At 47.7% G+C, this 18,183-nt stretch overlaps 1 pseudogene across 1 annotated transcript in view; it reads right to left on the reverse strand.

The window, feature by feature from the left end:
• The window catches only part of LOC147737534 (uncharacterized), a 37,275-nt pseudogene extending 21,073 nt beyond the window's left edge, over nt 1-16,202 (reverse strand). Inside the window, exons 1-2 of the transcript XR_015299293.1 lie at nt 15,965-16,202; nt 14,895-15,013 (exon numbers count right to left, since the gene is read on the reverse strand). The product of XR_015299293.1 is annotated as an uncharacterized LOC147737534 (transcript). The remainder of the gene's footprint in view (nt 1-14,894; nt 15,014-15,964) is intronic.
• Between the last annotated feature and the right edge of the window lie 1,981 nt (nt 16,203-18,183).

Genomic DNA, 18,183 nt, shown 5'->3' on the forward strand with positions numbered 1-18,183 from the left:
AAACGTAGGGACCGTGGACCCCCGGGTGGTGCTATGGGAGGCGCTTAAAGTAGTGCTTAGGGATAGGGCTCATTGTAGACTGGCAGAGGCTAGGAAACAGAGACAGTCAGAGATCCAGACCTTGGAACTAGAAACCGAACACTTACACAAGAAGGACACGAGGACCCAGCGACGCCTTACAGATACGCAGGCCCAGTACCGACAGCTGGTGACGAGGGAGGCTAAGACGCAGGCACTAGCCACTCTCCATCGCATTTACGATGTGGGAGATAAAACTGGCAAACTTTTGGCATGGCTTAGCAGGAAAGAGAGAGATGAACGCTGGGTGGACAGGTTACGTATGGGTCACGCCGATTGGATATCTACTGATGCCGGGATAGCTGACGCATTTGCTGACTACTACGAAATCCTATATAAGGCCCATGATGTGGGATCCAAACTGGACGCATTGCAATACATGTCAGACATCACCCTTCCAACTCTTGAAGACACTGACCGGATAGACATTGAATCCGATATCACCGAGGAAGAAGTCAGGGTGGCGCTAACGAAACTTCGAGTGGGGAAAGCCCCGGGCCCCAATAGATTCCCGGCAGAGTTTTTCAAGAAGATGGCTGACCTCCTGACCAGACACCTACAGGGCCTCTTCCGAGATGCGGAGACGGAAGGACGGTTCCCGCTGGACCTCAAGCAGGCCACGATCGTCCCAATTCATAAACCAGGGAAACCGACGGCGGACTGCGCATCTTATCGCCCCATCTCATTGTTGAACGTGGAAGCGAAGGTATATGCCACAATACTGGCTCTTCGTATGAGAAAGGTCATCCCGGGATTGATCCATCAAGACCAGACGGGGTTTATCCCGGAAAGGGCGACTAGGTACAACCTCTGAAGAACACACAACTGGCTCCGGGAGGTGGAAGGCAGAATAGAGCCACATTGGTTCTTGTCATTAGACGCAGAAAAGGCATTTGATGCTGTCCATTGGCCTTTTTTGGAGGGAGTGCTGGAACGTATGGGCTTCGGACCCAAATAAAGGCACAAAATTGGAATTCTCTATGTAGACCCTGGTGCCCGAGGAAGAGTTAACGGAATGATGTTGAGGGCTTTTCCCATCCATCCGTCAGGGGTGTCCCCTATCGCCCCTGCTCTTTGCCTTGACTATCGAGGTGCTGGCTTGCGCTGTAAGACAAAATGAGAGGATTACAGGGTTCCGGGTGGGACCGGCAAATGGACAGGGCGAGAAGTTATCAATGTATGCGAATGATGTGCTGCTGTACGTCACGCAACCACAGACCACACTACCGGCGCTATTTGATGAGCTGGCAAGGTATGGCGCTAAGTCAGGATATCAGATCAAATGGCACAAATCGACGCTCTATGACCCCCGAGGTCGGACGGACTGGCTCCAGCTACCACAGAGTCTACAGACGACTGACGACGGATTCCAGTACCTAGGGATATTTCTCACAACAGACAGTGCCTTCTCTTACGACCGTAATGTTAACCGTGTCATACGTGACTTTAAGCTTGACGCCAATAGGTGGCAAACGCTCCCCCTGACGATACTTGGGCTGGCAGCTATGTTCAAAATGATCTCACTCCCAAAATTCCTCTATGCCTTCCAGAATGAATACTCCCTAGTCCCACCTGAGACCTTTCGGGATATTCAGGCAGAGCTCCGGTCCTACCTCTGGTTGGGAAAGCACCCTAGAGTGGCATTGGCAACATTGCAGCGGCACCAGTATGATGGCGGAATCTCCCTTCCTGACCTTGAGGCTTACCACTGGGCAGAGCACCTCACCCCAATTAATGATTGGATACACGCGCCTGCCACACACCCCACATATGCTTTGGAAAGGTACACCATGGGTGCACATTCATGCCTACACTACATATATGGGGGAAGGGTCAGACCAGACTACTACCGGCTACGAACATCTACTTACAAGACCATTCTTCGGAAGTTAAGGTTAGTATTGGACAAGGTTCAGTTCAGAACCAACAGTGCACCACCAGCGGCACAGGGGGCGCCCAGGTGCAAGTGCAAGTTCAAGGTTGGAAACCCAATACAAATTAAGGGGGACTGGGGCAATCGGACAGAGGCTGCTTACAGGTAAGTAACAGCGGCTTGGGGGAACTAGTCTCTGGGGGTTGAGGCCAACACTGGACATGGCCCAAGGCAGCACCATGACTACACCACACCACCAGCGGCACAGGGACACAGGGTGCAAGATGCCAACACAGCATCGAAGACAGGCCAAATTGGAAAAGGTCTGCAGGCTCGGGCCAGGAGGCCGGTCGAAGGAAACCAAAAGCTGTCATGGTAAGTTTCAATACTCGGGGACGTAGCAACACCCTTTGTCCTCTTCACCAAAGCCCAGGACGTGTGGTTGCAAGGGTGCCTTTTGGTGTCAGAAAAGGCATACCAGAGCACGTCAAGGTCGAGGGGGTCTCCTTGCAGAGGCTGCAGGTAACGTCGAGGAGTCCAGATGAGGTCCGCTCATGGTGGACTCTCGCTCTAGACTGCTTGGGATCGATCCTCTAGAAAGGAGCTAATCCAACTAAGGGCTGAGCTCTGAATTCCAGCCTCCTTGACATGGTCCAATAAGATCCCATGGTCGACCCTGTCAAAGGCGGGTGAGAGATCCAACAGCACCAGGCCCTGAGCGCTCTCTCGCAGGGAGTTCAATACCGCCAGTATTATGGTCTCCATTGAGTGGGCAGGCCGAAAACCAGCTTAGTGTGAGTCGAGATAGTTGGATTGGACAGGCACTTCACCACATAAGCTTCCAGTACCTTTGCCAGGTCAGCAAAGAGATGGGCGGTAATTCAACAGGATCTGGGGGTCTGCCCCTGATTTCTTCAGAAGGGAAACAACAATTGCCTCTTTAAATGCCTTAGGGACACAACCCTGGACTAGGGACTCATTCAGAAGAGAGAGGGCTGGACCCGGGAGGCCAGTGAAGGCTTCTTTTAGGACGTGTGGTGGGCAGCAGTCCGTAGGGGATCCAGATTTTACTTTAGACAAAAGGTCCCGGAACACCTGAGTACAGTAGTTCTCTGTAATCTTCTCTTCTGGTGCAGATCGGTAGAGCCCGGCTCTTCTTAGGTCATCCGGAACTGAAGTTCAGACACTGGGGATGCCACCTAAAAACTAGATTTAAGGGCGTTACAAGGGAGTGACAGGTGGTGTCCAATGGGCCCTTTGCCTGGGGTGTCTACGCCCTCTAACATGCCCACCTTCTGTGAGAGGAGGACACAGTCCTAGCCCTAACTGGATAAGTCCAATCATCTTCAAGATGGTGGGCACTGAAAAGTGTACTTGACCTAGCCTCCAGCACCCGAGGGGTGTAGTCGGCAGAGGGGGGCACATCTCCTATTCTACCAAAGGTTTCCGGCCTGTCCTGCCGCCAAAAAGGGGGTGAGGACAGGATGGAGGCCAGCTCCTTCGAACAGGAGAGGCTAGGGTTGCATTACAAAGGAGGCAAGACCGCTGAAGCTCCCCACCACGGATGGCTCTTCCTGTCCAGTGGGAGACGTGAACACCTCCACCCAGGAAAGGCATTGTTCTCAGCCTCAGAGTGCGCAGGCACTCTCCCCTGAGGTCAGAACACACTCTGGTGGTAACAGGCTGGCTCGGGCCAGTCAATGATCACACTAAGGATTGGTAGGTTTCAGGGGACCCCTCTAATGGGCCCTCTGTATGCAATTTTCAATAAAATTGACACTGGAATCAGCACAGGTTTATTATGTTGAGATGCTTGGTGCCAAACATCACATATTTCAGTGAAGCCATCATGGAGCTGCGAACTCATAATGACGAGTGTCCAGCCTAAGTACGTACTATGACTTCCCTGGTCACTTACAATATCCAGGAATCGACTAGGATATTGCAAGGGCATCAGGGGCATTTCATGCAGATATGCCCTCACAGGGGGGAGGGGATGTGGTGCAGCAGCCAGAGCTGACGACTCGGGAACTGTGGATCCGGGTTCAAGTTTCTGCTTCAGCGCAACATCCTGTGATTCTGGGCAAATCACTCTATCTCCTGGTGCCCATAGACAGCGTCTGTAAACCCTCACAGGTGATGAGCTGCAATATATAAATCTGCGAACTTTAACTCACTGCCTGAGATATGGGTAAGACATCCCTCTAGCAGTGTTCATGGGAATGGCACACAGGGATGTGTGCCAGGTCGGCTCTTCAGTTTTGTCAGTAGGTGACGGAGTCTGAATTTAATAATTGTCCCACTCAGTAAGGAGGTATCTATCACCCACTCCCCTTCTTCTCTGTTGTCGTCAGTTGTGTGCGCGTCCTCTGGTTGATGAGACATCGGTGCCACCGGATGGGGAGGCCTGATGATCGATGAAGGTAGAGGAAGAGGCTTCTGTGGGACAGAAGCCGAGGGAGGAAATCGGCGGTAGTAGTCATCAAGCACATTGTAGCGTGTTGTGGAGGAAAGGGCAAGAGGCGGGTTTTAGTAACAGCGGGTTTTATTTGGCTGTACAGAAAGTCAGTACAAGTCTTTCTCCCGGGGAACCTTCGCGGGGATCTACTCCTTATCGTGCTCCTCCTGGGGTACGGGCCGTCTTCTTCCCTTGTACGCCGTCGGGGACTCCGGTGGGAAGGAGGCGCTTCCAGCTCCGTGGTGACTCCAGGACAGCCGGCAGGAAGGAAAGAAAGAACAGGTATCAGGCTAATGTCCCGAGGACACAGTACTTCCAGGGAAAGGGAGTGCGGGAACACCACCAGTGTTACTTGTACAGGTTACGGTCACGGTGAGGGGAAGGAGGTGTAAGGGCAGGGGTAAGAGGATACTCGGGTCAGGGGACGGTTCTACCCCTCCTCTCCACCCAGCCCGCGATACGGCTCCGTACCTCTGTGAGCCACACATCTCCTGGCGTGCGGCTGGGCGGCTCGTGATGCCAATGGCCTCCTGGCTCCCGTGCCGAAAACGGGTCTTTCCTCTTCTCTGCCGGGGATGTTTCAATGACTCTTCCGGTCTTCTCTGCTTTTCTCCCTTCTCCCTTCGTCTCCTCACTCAACTCCGTTCCAATCTCCTCTCCTCTCCAGCTCCTCCTACGCCTCCGGTGAACAAGCACACCTGCGTGCTGTCTGCTGCCGTACTTGACGTTGGTGTAGGCTCCTCCCCTTCGTCTGGTAGGTGCCAGTTAAAGGGACCGCCGTCCTCATAGTTCTTGTCCCGGGAACAGTCTGGCTCCGTTGTATACACCCAATCATTCGTCTGTGGAGACAAGAGGGAGGGGTCATATGATGAATCCCCACAAGGGGATGATGATCTCGTGGGCCGCGGGGGTGACGGCCTCTCCTCGCTACACACATGTTGCAAATTTGAGATGAGAGACATGGGTATCTGCACAGTTGGATTCTCAAGTGGTGCTTGAGTATTAGGGTCAGGGTAATAATCATATCCTTGGTCATCATCAATATCTTGTCATTTGATGAGAAGCTCGGAAGGAGTACGAGCAACACGGAACCGGTCATCCTCTTCCGAAACCTCCTCATTAGCCCCATAGTCAAAAAGCTCCACAGAAAGATTTGGAGATGGTTGAATTGGCAATAGATCCAAAGAAGAGTTCCTACGTTGAAGTAGGGAAACATCCGTCGTTCCTGAAGGTGGCAAAAGTGTTGCTGAAGATTTCAATGGTACTAGAGACATCAAAGCTGATGGTGGAACCAAGGATGCTGCTGCCGACTCAGCGGTCGACGATGAAGAACGTAGTTGAAGTTCCGTAAGGAAAGGCTTCTGTGCTGTCGACGAGGCAACCGTCGACAAAGCAGGTAGAGCCTTGAGAGCCATCGACCGTCTCGTCAGCGAGGAGGCATCCGTCGATGACTGACCAGAGACAGATCTCTTTTTTGTCAACGACGAAGTGAGGGAGGTGGCAGACGAGCGAGGATTCACCGACACCATGACAAACGTCGACGGAGAGGACGCTGACGACATAATCATTGTAGGTTGAGGAGCAGAGAAGGTGGAAGTCGTCGTTGTAGCAGTGGCGACGGAAGTCATCGTCGACAAGGAACCCATTTTTTTAGGCAAATTTGTCTCAGGAAGAGACTTAGACGCCTGAGACTTAGAGGCAGATCTCAGAGACGTAGAGGTAATAAGTAGTCCCTTAGAAGGAGCAGGAGCCCTTTTTGAGGAAGAAGTCTGGCCTTCATGAGTAGAGGTGTGGTATTTCTTGAGCATCTTAGCCTTAGCAGATACCATCTGAGCCTCCTTCCTACCACTAGCCTCTTCTTAGAGATGACAGTCCTGAGAGAGGAATCACTCTGAAGATCTGATAAAGGATTATCCTTGGTCTTGAGTTTCTGTACCCACAGAAGTAGACGTCCCTCTCTGTCTCTTAAAGTCTTTTGAGGAAAAGTCCTGCAGATTTTACAATCTCTCACCGGATGTTCAGGGTGGAGGCAATAGATACATTTTTTTTGGGGGTCTTCGGAATGAAGCCGGAATTTCCCACAAGACTCACAGTGTCTGATGAGTGACCTCTTTGTAGTAGACAAAGCAGTGAAGATATTCTGAAGAGTTTCTGAAGGGAAAAGGTAGAGGTACTGAGCAGAGCTCAGGGAGACTCCCTTCACATGACGTGCAGTAGAAAATCTGAGAGTCTGAGCCTCTGAGGAGAAGGTTCCAGAGGGTGCTTTCGCCTGATTGGCTGGAGTTTGGACCATATCTAATGACTCGGACAAGTTATTAAAGTGACAAGTTTTTTCCTATTAACGTCCATGTTACAATACTTCCTATTGCTCTTTTAGCTATGCTTTCGCTATGCTATTGCTATATTGCTATTCTATGTACCGTGGGAATCACACTTCAACGACGGGGAATGATTCAAGCATGTGAATCTATGAAAGATACCCCATTACTGGAGAAAAGGTCTTACCCAAGTTGCTTTAGACTTAGTCATCTCTCATATTGACTACACTAACACTTTACTTTGGATTACCGGCATATCAATCTAAAAGACTGCAACCAGTGCCGAACCAGGCTGCTAGATTAATCTATCGCCAGTCACGAATGCAGTATGTCACCCCTCCTATGAAAAAGTTACATTGGCTTCTGGTAGTCGAACGCAGTGCATTCAAGTTGGGATGCCGCCTCTTTAAAACGCTCCATGGCAACTGCCCAGTCCCTGTATCTACTCGGGTCCAGAGACATATCCACATTCAGGATCTTAGGTCTTCCCATTTGAATCCCCTAGCTACTCCATCCTTTAAACGCTAGAAATTGGGGGGACAAAGATTTGCGGGTCTGGCCCCTCAAATTTTGAATTCTCTTCCTCAGGACATTAGATTGATGTTATCATATCCTCAATTTTGGAAACTCTTAAAGACCTGGCTCTTTCGCCAGGCTTATGAATGAATCACTTAGCGGCAGGACTCCCTTGTCCACAGCGCCATGAAACCTTGTGGTGTGCGCGCGCTTTAGAAGTATTTTTAACATAACATAACATTTAACATCGTCTAAATGGGACAACCTGGAAAGTCCCTCTGCATTGGCAGTCCCAGGTCTCTGTTTCACTTCAAAGTGAAACAGAGACCTGGAGAACATTGGAGAAGTGTGGCTCAGGGGTTAGAGGCGGCTAATCCGGGAGCTGAGATCGGCCCTGGACCAGGGTTCAATTCCCCACCTCGGCGGGTCTTGGGCAAAAAAATTCCACGGACTCGATAATTCTCGCTCCGGTGCCTTCTCGACTCACGGGTTCACACTCTGCGACTCTGGGCAATAGCTTGTTTAATCTCCACAAAAGCCCCTCGCGGCGGGATGCCTGGCTTTCACCTTGTGGATATCCTGCCGGGGTTATCTCACAGGGGAATACCAGGACGGGTTCCCTAAGCAAGCGCTTAGATACCCACCTCGGTCAGTGATTTGCGCTATATAAATACATGTACATTTACATTTTACATTTACATTTACAAAGTCTATTCCCTGTATGGAGATGGACTACTTTAGCTGATTTTCACCTTTCATTTGCATTAACCATTGGAGAGGCCTGTGGTCAGTTTGAACTAGGAAGTGAGAGCCAAAGAGGTTTGACCTAAACTTCTCAAGGGACCAAACCACAGCAAAGGCGTCCATCTAAATGGCAGTTCAATGCTGTTCCCTGGGGATTAGCCTTCTGCTGATGAAAGCCACTGGCTGATCTTGACTGTGCTCATGTTTTTGGGATAGCACTGCTCCTATGTTCATAGGCATCGGTCTGCACAATGAATTGCGTGACATAATCTGCAGCTTTCAGAACAGCTGCAGAGCACATCGCTTCCTTCAACGTGTCAAGAGCCTTTAGACACCTCACTGTCCAGTTCACTATTTGTGGGCATTCTTCTGGAAGTCAGTTCTGTGAGGGGTGCCACAATGGTGCCATAATCCCTCACAAACCTCCTATAGTGCCAGGGAAGCCAAGGAAGGCCCTCACTTGAGTCTGGGTAGTTGGAGCCACCCAGTCCAGAATGGTCTAGATCTTGGGTTTTAAGGGTTGAACCTGGCCTCCACTCACAAGGTGACTCAAGTATGCAACCTTTCCCTGCCCTATCTGACACTTGCATGCCTTGATAACGAGGCCTGCACTTCTCAGAGCCTCCGGCACGTTCCTAAGGTGGATCAGATGATCCTGTCAGGTGGAGCTAAAGACTGCAATATTGTGTAGATATGCTGCACTCAAGGATTCCAATCCAGCAAGGGCTTAGTTCACCAATCTTTGAAAAGTGGCAGATGCATTTTTCAAACCAAAGGGCATTACAGTGAACTGATAATACCCATCTGGGGTTGAAAATGCAGATATTTCTTTTGCTCCTGGAGTCGTCAGTCCTATCTGCCAGTACTCTGATGTGAGATCAAACATACTCAGATACTTGGCTGCTCTCAACCTGTCAATAAGTTCATCTGCCCATGGAGTTTGGTATGCATCGCTTTTGATCACAGCATTCACGCCCCAATGGTCCTAAACCTAATTTCTTTCTTACCATCCTGGTTATGAGGCTTGGGGATTAAGACAACTGGGCAGGTCCAGGGGCTCTCAGAAGGCTTTAGAACTCCCAATTCCAGCATCATGCTTACTTCAGCTGTGATGCTCTCTTTCACATGTTCAGTCTGCCTGTATGTTTTATTCTCGAAAGGTAGGCTTTCATCAGCGTCCACATCATGGATACACCAGCTAGTCTGGCGAGAGGTCAAAAAGAAGAGCTCAGGAAAGTGATTTAGGACTTGTCTGCAATCAGTCTCCTGATGTGCAGGTAGGGTGTCTGACAAGACCACACCTTCCACTGACCCATCTTTTGGATTGCTGGACAGGTCAGGGACAGGCTCACTCTTTGCTTCCTGGTCCTCATCTGTAACCGTGAGCAGGGTCACATCTGCCATGTCATAGTAGGGTGTAAGGCGGTTGACATGGACGACCCTCTTATGATTCCTGTCAGAGCCAGGGTCTACCAGGTAGGTGACCGCCCCTTTTCTTTCTAGGATAGGGTAGGGTCCACTCCACTTATCTAGCAGAGCCCTAGGAGCCACAGGACCCAAAACCCACACCATCTGCCCTGGCTGAAACTCAACCATTGCAGCCTTTTGGCATCACCAGAGCCTCTGCAGCAAGGCTGTCCTCAATGTTTTTGCTTGCTTTTTCCACGTACTCATACATCCTGGAGCAAAAGCCAAACACACAGTCCACTATATCTTGCTAAGGTTCAACAAGAGGTTTCTCCAATCCCTCCTTCACAAGGCACAGTGGTCCAGACAGGAAACCCAAACAGAAGCTAAAATAAGGAGGACCCCACTCCCTTCTATGGTCCTTCCCAATAGGCAAAAAGCAGCCATGGAAGTAAGACATCCATCTTCTTTTGAGTTTTTCAGGAAGTCCACCGATCATGCCCTTCATGGTCTTGTTAAATCTTTCAACAAGGCCATAACACATAGCAGAGTGGCTTTGGCCACACTGACCAGGACTTATGCTGCGGGGGATTGGAGATCCCACATTTGGACCCCTAATATTATGCCGTTCAATTGCAACACGCAGCTCGATCGCTCAACACAGTCCCTAGTTGGGAAATGCGGCTCTTGGCGGGAATGGTGGATGCTGGTTGTCTTCCTGAGCTGTTAATGGATGGAATCGGGAACACCAAGAGATACTCCATATATTGTGCGACAGACGGCCAGAGTATGGCAATGGTTTGTAGTGAGAGTACTTAAGCGCGCACCATTCCATAGGGAGCTCCCAATCTGGATATTAAAACCAATCAGGCAGATGGCACTCAGTATGTCCTTCCGGGCATGGAGGGAGGGGGATGCGAGCAATAGGGTGAATTGTACCCAGATGAGACTTATCGCCTTTAAACATGCCCGCAAAGAGTTTGGTCTAAGCCAGGGGTAATTTTTACAACATGCGGGCTTGGCAGACACAACTAAGCACACCTGGCCATGCTATCCGACAGCTCCGCTGCATACTCAAACCCTTGCGATACTGCTAACCTATGGAGCGTGCAGACACCTAAATATGCATCTTTACAGAACAATGTGATCAAGTACAGTAGGCCCTCACACGGGCCTTATATTCCAATGGAAGATCAAGACTGGCAGCGGGCCTATGAACTAATACGCATGGTTTCTAGTAATGCCCATTTTCGACTGATACATTATAATTTCCTGCAAAGAACCTACTTAATGCCAAACACCTTCATCGAATGGTCGGGTCTTGCCCAGATATATGCTTGCGCTGCAACACTGTGGGGTCTGATTTCTTACATTAACCATGGTCCTGCGATGAAATACACTCCTTCTCGCAACTAGCTGCCGAAGAAATGGTGCATGCCACACAACTAAGTATTGAGCTGACACCCAAATGCTGTTTATTAGGCCTCTTTAGATGCCAGAAGGGCGCTAGATAACCTATACATTTAGTCAGTCGCCTATGGTACTGGCATGATGTAGAATTGCATCCACATGGCTGCCCCAGCATGCCCCAACGATTGCGCTCTGTCATAGAGATGGGCATCTTCTTCTATGGCAGACGCTCCTATCTCTTCAGATTCTTCCCCGAAGATATCCAGAGTGAGTTGAATGCTTTGACGCTGCCTCTCTCGTCATCAAGCCTGATGATCGGGTAGAGTCGTCTTGGACCAAAACGACTTACAAGCATGCAGGCTTCCTTCTTGTGCTCTGGAGAGAGGCACAGGTTACAAACTTGATTACGTCGGTGGAGGGTACTTGGCGTGGCACCCAGGACAGAAATAGAATGAAGTCCATTCCATTTGCAGATGGCTGGCCCAAAGCAGCATGGCCCAACGGTTGCCCACGAGGTTTTCTATTGAAAATGGAGAGTTTGTCGATCTATTTGAAACGCGGAGAACAGGGAAACGGGTACTGAAACAATACCGTTGAGGGTAGAGTGGACTGCGGGGAACACAAAGAGCGGTTTCGGAGCCCAGCAATACACATACGAACCCGTTTGGGGTAAAAAACAATCTAACAGTGGAGTCGATGCCCATGCGCACTATCACCGAAAGGTGGAGTCAGCTTACCTCGTGACTGGAAAGACTTCTTCAAAGAAAAACAACTTGCAAACATCCGGACCCAACACAAGATGGCAGAAGTATGCAAAGCATGTGCATGTACAGCACACATGCCCCGAACAGAGGATTAATGGCCCCAAATCCCTGCCGTGGTATCTTGTCATGTTGTGGATGAGTGTGCCATGTGATGTGGCAGGCTATAGTGCTCGGTGTGATTTGGTCTTTTTTGACAAGGTGGAGTGCTGAATGGTTAGGCAATTTTTGATTTTCTTTGTTTTTGGGATCGTGTGATATAGTGCGGTACCGACCGTATGATGTAAGTAAATTACATTGCTAATATACTATAAGGATGTGGGGTGAGTGTTATTAGGGCAGAAGCCTTGCTGATTATATGCAGAATAACAGGTCTGGGAGGTCACTACTGACTAGGGCAGGTTAGCAGCTGCACAGGCCTTGGGCATTGATCCTATTGAGGATAAAATGTGACGGGCCACTGGTGACTGGAGCTGGCTAGCAACAACGCTGGCCTCTGGTATTCATTACAGGCAGGGTAACAATGCATGTCAATATTGACTGGAACTGGTTGGCAGCAGAGTTGACCTCTGGTTTTGAATATTTGCAGGATTTGAGGTACAGGGGTCACTACTGACTGGAGTTACTTAGCAGGATAATAGGTCTCAGGGGGCCCATACTGACTAGAGCTGGTTAGTATGATCACTAGTCCCAAGGTGCTACTAATGACTCAAGTTGGCTAGAATGATAACAGGTCCCAGGGGCCAATACTAACAGGAGCTGGCTAGTAGGCTTACATACAGGTCCAAGGGGCCACTACTGACTGGAGCTGGCTAAAAGAATAACAGGCCCAAGGGTGGTGGGGGTGCGAGTGGCACCAATGACCGGAGTTGGCTAGACGCATTGACAACCTTTGGTATTGATTAAATGTAGGATTCCAGGTCACAGGAGGCACTGCTGAATACGGCTGGCTAGCAGCAGTGGTGGCCTCTAGGAAGAAGGAATTGAGAAAGCATAACTGGATATACTGGTTTCTTTAATACCGATAATTGTTTACACATCATACACATCAATGCCACAACATGCATTGATATATTGCATTACCAAATTACAATATTCTTATATTAATTTTATGAGTCTGTTCGTCTTAATATGCCTGCAAAGTTACATGATTCTATTAGGGCTCAGAACCCTTTTATTTAGTGATGTCCATCTCCACACTTTCCTGCATCTTGTAGTAAATTGAATATTGACAAACAGAAGTGTTATTTCCAGATAAAGTGAATTCTGCAGCTTGTCTGTGTTTCTTTGATCTGCACCTCACGGACTCTGCACCTCACGGACTCCTCACATTCCTCTCGAGAGGAGATCCTGCCTCCCACTCATTAGTGTTGTTTCAGTAATTGTTTCTATCACGTGTTCATGTTTCATTGACTTGTATTAGGAGAAAAGTGTGTAAAAATACATTGTGTAGCATTAGCATTATATACTCCAACTTGCTCTACGGTGGATGCTCTCGTCCATTGCAAAGACAATTGTCACTTGTTAGTTTGCTTGGCCTTTTGCTATTTTTGCATTAAATGTATGATAGATTTGTTGGCCTCCAGGTGTGTTGTGTTTTATTTTACATAGCACAAGAGATGCTGAGGAAAATGGCAGTCCAGAATACACATTCTTCATATAAATCAACTCACAGTATACTGTTCTGGAGGTTCAGCCCCACAGACATTATCTCTAACTGAACGCCCTAGGAAGCATGTGCTTTTCAAACCAGTTGCCTTCTGATGCGGCGTCCTCGCTATTGGATAGGTCAATATGCCCTGAATTTTAGGAGGGTGGAGGTTCTTTAATTTCGACTCCATTTTACATTCAACTTCATTTTGTGTTGCCTTTACAAAGGCTGCATGATTCACGAAGTGTTTCTGCCCTTTCGACTGCAACGTGTTGAAAACGCCCTCCGTCCGTGTCTTGAAACCCATCTCAGACACCAGCCGGCCTAAACTAATCCTTGTCTGGACCACCTAATTCCTGTATCAACTATCTGTTAGCCTTTAGTATTCTTCTCTCGTCGTATCTCATCTTTTGGCCTTCGCTATTCTTTCCCTGTGTTTTCCTATTACACAACCTTTCTTTTGAAGCATACAGACATGTTCTGCCATTACTGATTGACCTCTAGGTGCTGTCATTGATTGACTCATGGGTTTGGGCAAAAAGGGGGACGTTCTGGTTACATGATGCCTTGTTTTGAATGTTTTCCTATTGGCTAATATTTGGCAGATCTTGCATGTCCATGTTAGACATTTTGCATGCTTGTATGAGCTAGGACTGCCCCTTACTTTTATGCTGAGTTTGTAACCCTAAGCATATATAATGCCTCTTTTTTCTGTACTCCTCAGACTGCCTCATTCAGCTGCTAAGGTTTCTGTGTGACGTAGTCTCACTTATTTGAGTTTAATAAAGATGTTCTTTTTATATTTGAGCTTCTATGTCAGATTCTTCTTTGTATTAGTGAGACCCCTAAGAATGAAGTTTGATTTCTTCAATGTTACCGTATCTAGTGCACTCTGTTAGACAGCGCTCACCTGTAGTAGTAATATGGTACTAGGCACCTTATCAACTATCCACGGTGCAGGGCTTTGAGTTACAGAGCTCCTCACGCTGTGGAGAAGATTAGGTCACATTTACTAATTTTCCCATATTTGGTCCTGATGAAATGCCACCTGATTGCTTCATGACTACACAAGGCATGAAAAAAGTTGACCTGAAGTACAGACCCCAGCTTACCAGCATGTCCATAGGTGAGCGACACTTTCACACAGTGATAGGGGTCATTAGTTCCTCAATTTCTCTGCCACCGTTTTTGATCTCAACATGGACCAGGAAGAACCCATTAACTATATTGTGGCAACTGGTCGATAGTTGATCTTATATTCAGACTTCACCAATCTCACATCTAATGATACAACATCCTCTGTCCTACTATGCTCATCCGGAGTACTTAATAAAAGATCTCCAACAAAGTGCCCTCTTGTGGTGCCCGCCAGGCATTGTAGCGCCGGGCTGGTGAGGAGTATAGCCCAATAATGAAGCATGACACCTTCAGGTGAGTGAACGCAACTTGTCTTAAAAGCACATGCTTCCTAGGGTGTCTGCGTTCAGTTACAGATAATGTCTCTGGGACTGAACCTTCGGAACAGTACACTGTGATTTGACTGTGTTTTATTTTAACAAATGTAAATAGCAGATATTGGCGCTTGCTCGTTCCAACAAAAATGATCGGATACCTGCCTCGGAGCGCACTTCTTACAGACGAATATGGGGTTATCATGTTACTTCTACAACCTCCTTACCTGTGCGAGTTATCGGGAAAGATGCAGGGGGCAGACCCAAACCAGCCACACGTGGAGATCAATGACAAATACTGAAGAATTAACAGAGCTTCCAAGCTGGTGACCATTACTTATTTGACCTTGAAAATAAAAGACACGTTTTTAGTATTCTGGTGACTCATGACCATAAAAAACAAAGGTTATAAATTCAATATTGTGTCAAATACTTAAAAAATGGAACTGGATGTGCTGAATTGGATGTTGTCCCAGGTCATGTGTGACACCTTCCACCACTATTGCTTATGGGACTTGTAGTTTTGTTTTTCTCATTAAAAGGATGGGCTCTAAAGTCCCAGTGGTCAAAATCAGAGGCCTGGCGGAGGACGAAGCATGACACTGCTCTGCTTAGCAGTGAGATGAATGACAGTTTCCCAGCCCTTCCATTCTTTGACCTACAGAGGCTCGTCGGCCATTCATATTTTTTTGCAACGACAAAGAAACGTTTATTGCAGTTTGTGTCACTAAAGCGATAAAACCCCTGGGCGTGTTTTATTAACTAATGACAAACATGAACAATCAAGAACATGAGTTTCTGGAAAACTATCAAGCACCCAATCAGAATCATTAATGGTACTAAGTTATGTTTCTGCCAAATGTATGAGTCAAAAAGTGAAAGGTTTTACTATGAAGTGCTGAAAGAAAAATCAAGAAGATTTTTTATATTTTTGAGTCTGCCACAGTACACAGGAGCATTATTTCTCTACAGCAGCAAATCATGTATGTGCCCTGTAGAAAGCATGTTTGAATGAAACATGGAAGGCATTGCAGCCAAAGATCTCTGCAACATCATAGCAGAGTACAAGATAACTTGTGCTATTATTCCAGCAGAACGAAATGCCATTCCTAATGTGTAAGTCATTTTAAAGACGGTGCCAGGAAATGTATGGTCAGTGTTGTTCTTCTGCCAGTTAAAAGACTAACTCCATTAATGTACCAGGAAATAAAACACTTTGAGAAATCCTACTCTACGGCAGGGTGCTGCCTGCCACTATATTGCAGGTTACTTCCAACATAATCTGATTTATACATACATACTCCAGGGTGCTGCCAGCGATCGGGTCCGCACACAGCAGTCTGGATCCACTCAGGAAGGAGGTAAGCTCTTCATTTCACCTTAAGCCTTAGGTTACATTCACAGCCTGATAGGTCCGGAGAACTTTATCCTCGCTCTAATTGTGCCGAGCAGATAGACGTAGCCCTTCATAGGCTGTGCTGTGTGCTGGGTGATGCCTGCCATCATATTATCGTTGGCGGGAGGATGACGCTCTGATAGGAGCTACTACAAGAAGAAAAGAGAAACAGGACCACAGATCGCCACAGAGCAACAACTGCCCAGAAGCTGAAGAAAGAACTCTGGAACAGCAAACCTCCTCCACCCTGGAGATTCTCCAGGGTAAGAAAATTATGGTAATGAAATGCAAACTGCAGCATTAAGGTCACACACTACAACATCATTCCCTTTAAACCAAAGGTATCAGCCTTCAAGAAAAAAACTAAACAAAAAGCATCACAACTTGAAAATGCATTTCCAAATGCTGCAAAAGAGGAACAGTTAATACAAATGAAAAACATTAATCTTTGTTCGTACCTTAGTAATGTGCTTACTTCTTGGCTTCACTCCATCTGCAGCAATAACGCTCTGAAAGGAGAAATTACTGCTGTGAGTCTCAGAGTCTTCAGTGTTACTGGTCTCAGTCACGAAGACTGCGGTGTCGGAAAATAACTTTCTCTTATTTGGCTTTATAGATCCACAAGTCGCTTTTACCAGACACGCTACTGTCGGCAGCATCATAACTTCGGCAGATCAGCAATTCGGATATCAGCACTCATATTGGTTGAATATTCAACATGCACGGTCTCGGCTTAGCAAGCAGCACAAAAGTATCGGGTCTCATAACCATACCCAGAGCCACAGTTAGCTCTGCCGCTACTTGAGCACACCCAAGCATCTCAGCACTTAAGCACCAGTCCCAGGGGAGACCATCTGTGAAGTCCTTGTTAACTTGCACCACTCCTGGGTCAGCACAAGTATCATCATGGACAGCGTCTAACACCGCTACCACAAACATTCATCAACATCCAAATCCTCGTCACCCAAACTACCCAAAAGTGGCTTTCTAGATAAGCAGCCAGCCCTGTAGTGTCTACCTTTGATGCCAAAGTCATTATTTTAAAAACAGCATTCGTTACATTACAGGGGCCTGACTGACACCATTATTGGGCATTCTGCAGATTAAAACATCATCCTCTTAGCTTGCAATAATGTCCATGTTTCGCCAAACACTGGCAGCATGGAAGAATGGCAACAGCTGTTGTCGCAATTTAGTTTGATTTTTAAAGTCACGCCCCAATGTGCGTATGCGCGCTAAGCATTGTGGTTCTTGCAGTTCAGCCTTATCACAACCATAGTGAATGCTGCTTATACTTCCCAAAATTCAATTGTTAAAAAAGTTCATTAAGCAGCTTTTGTAGGTGGTGTTAAGCTCTGCATTATTTTTCCCCTCACCCCAAACGGACACGCCGTTCCACACGCACCTTTCTAGGCGCGGACCTGCATGTTTGCAGTGGGACGCCATCCTGGCCGGAGCAGGCCATATATATTCCATATAAAAATGCTCAAAAGTGAAGGAGCCACACACGACGTCGGTTTTTCCTTTTATTGGGCAGACTGCAGATTAAAACACCATCCTCTTAGCTTGCAATATTGTCCATGTTTCGCCAAACGCGTTTCGGGTAAGTACCCTTGACCTCTGTGTGTGCTGCTGTCTGCCATTAAAAGGTTAAATTGGAAGATTGGGCTCTTATCGCCCATTTGCACTCCTCAACACTGACTACAAAGTTTTTGCATCACTATTGGCAAGGCGTCTATCTCCCGTAATGAAAACATTGGTACACCCTGACCAAAACGGGTTTGTTCCAGCCCGGTGCACTTCTCTTAATATTCGTAGAGTTTTTAGAATACAGCAATATGCAACGCATAGTTGGCCTAGGTCGGGTTGCTTAGTTCTTGACCTGGAGAAAGCCTGTGACTCTCAGGAATGGCCTTATCTGGCGGCAGTCTTAGGCAAATTTGAAATGGGAGATCACTTTTTAAATATGGTTTGCCTATTGTATCAGCGCCCCAATGTCCGAGTCCGCACCTGTAGGTTGATCTCGGACCCAATCAGGGTGAGACGTGGGACACGCCAGGGCTGTCCCTTGTTCCCGTTGCTATTCTCCCTAGCAATGGAACCACTGGTGATGATGCTCC

This window comes from Lissotriton vulgaris, chromosome 1_1 (assembly GCF_964263255.1).
Source record: "Lissotriton vulgaris chromosome 1_1, aLisVul1.2, whole genome shotgun sequence".
Classification (NCBI taxonomy): Eukaryota; Metazoa; Chordata; class Amphibia; order Caudata; family Salamandridae; genus Lissotriton; species Lissotriton vulgaris.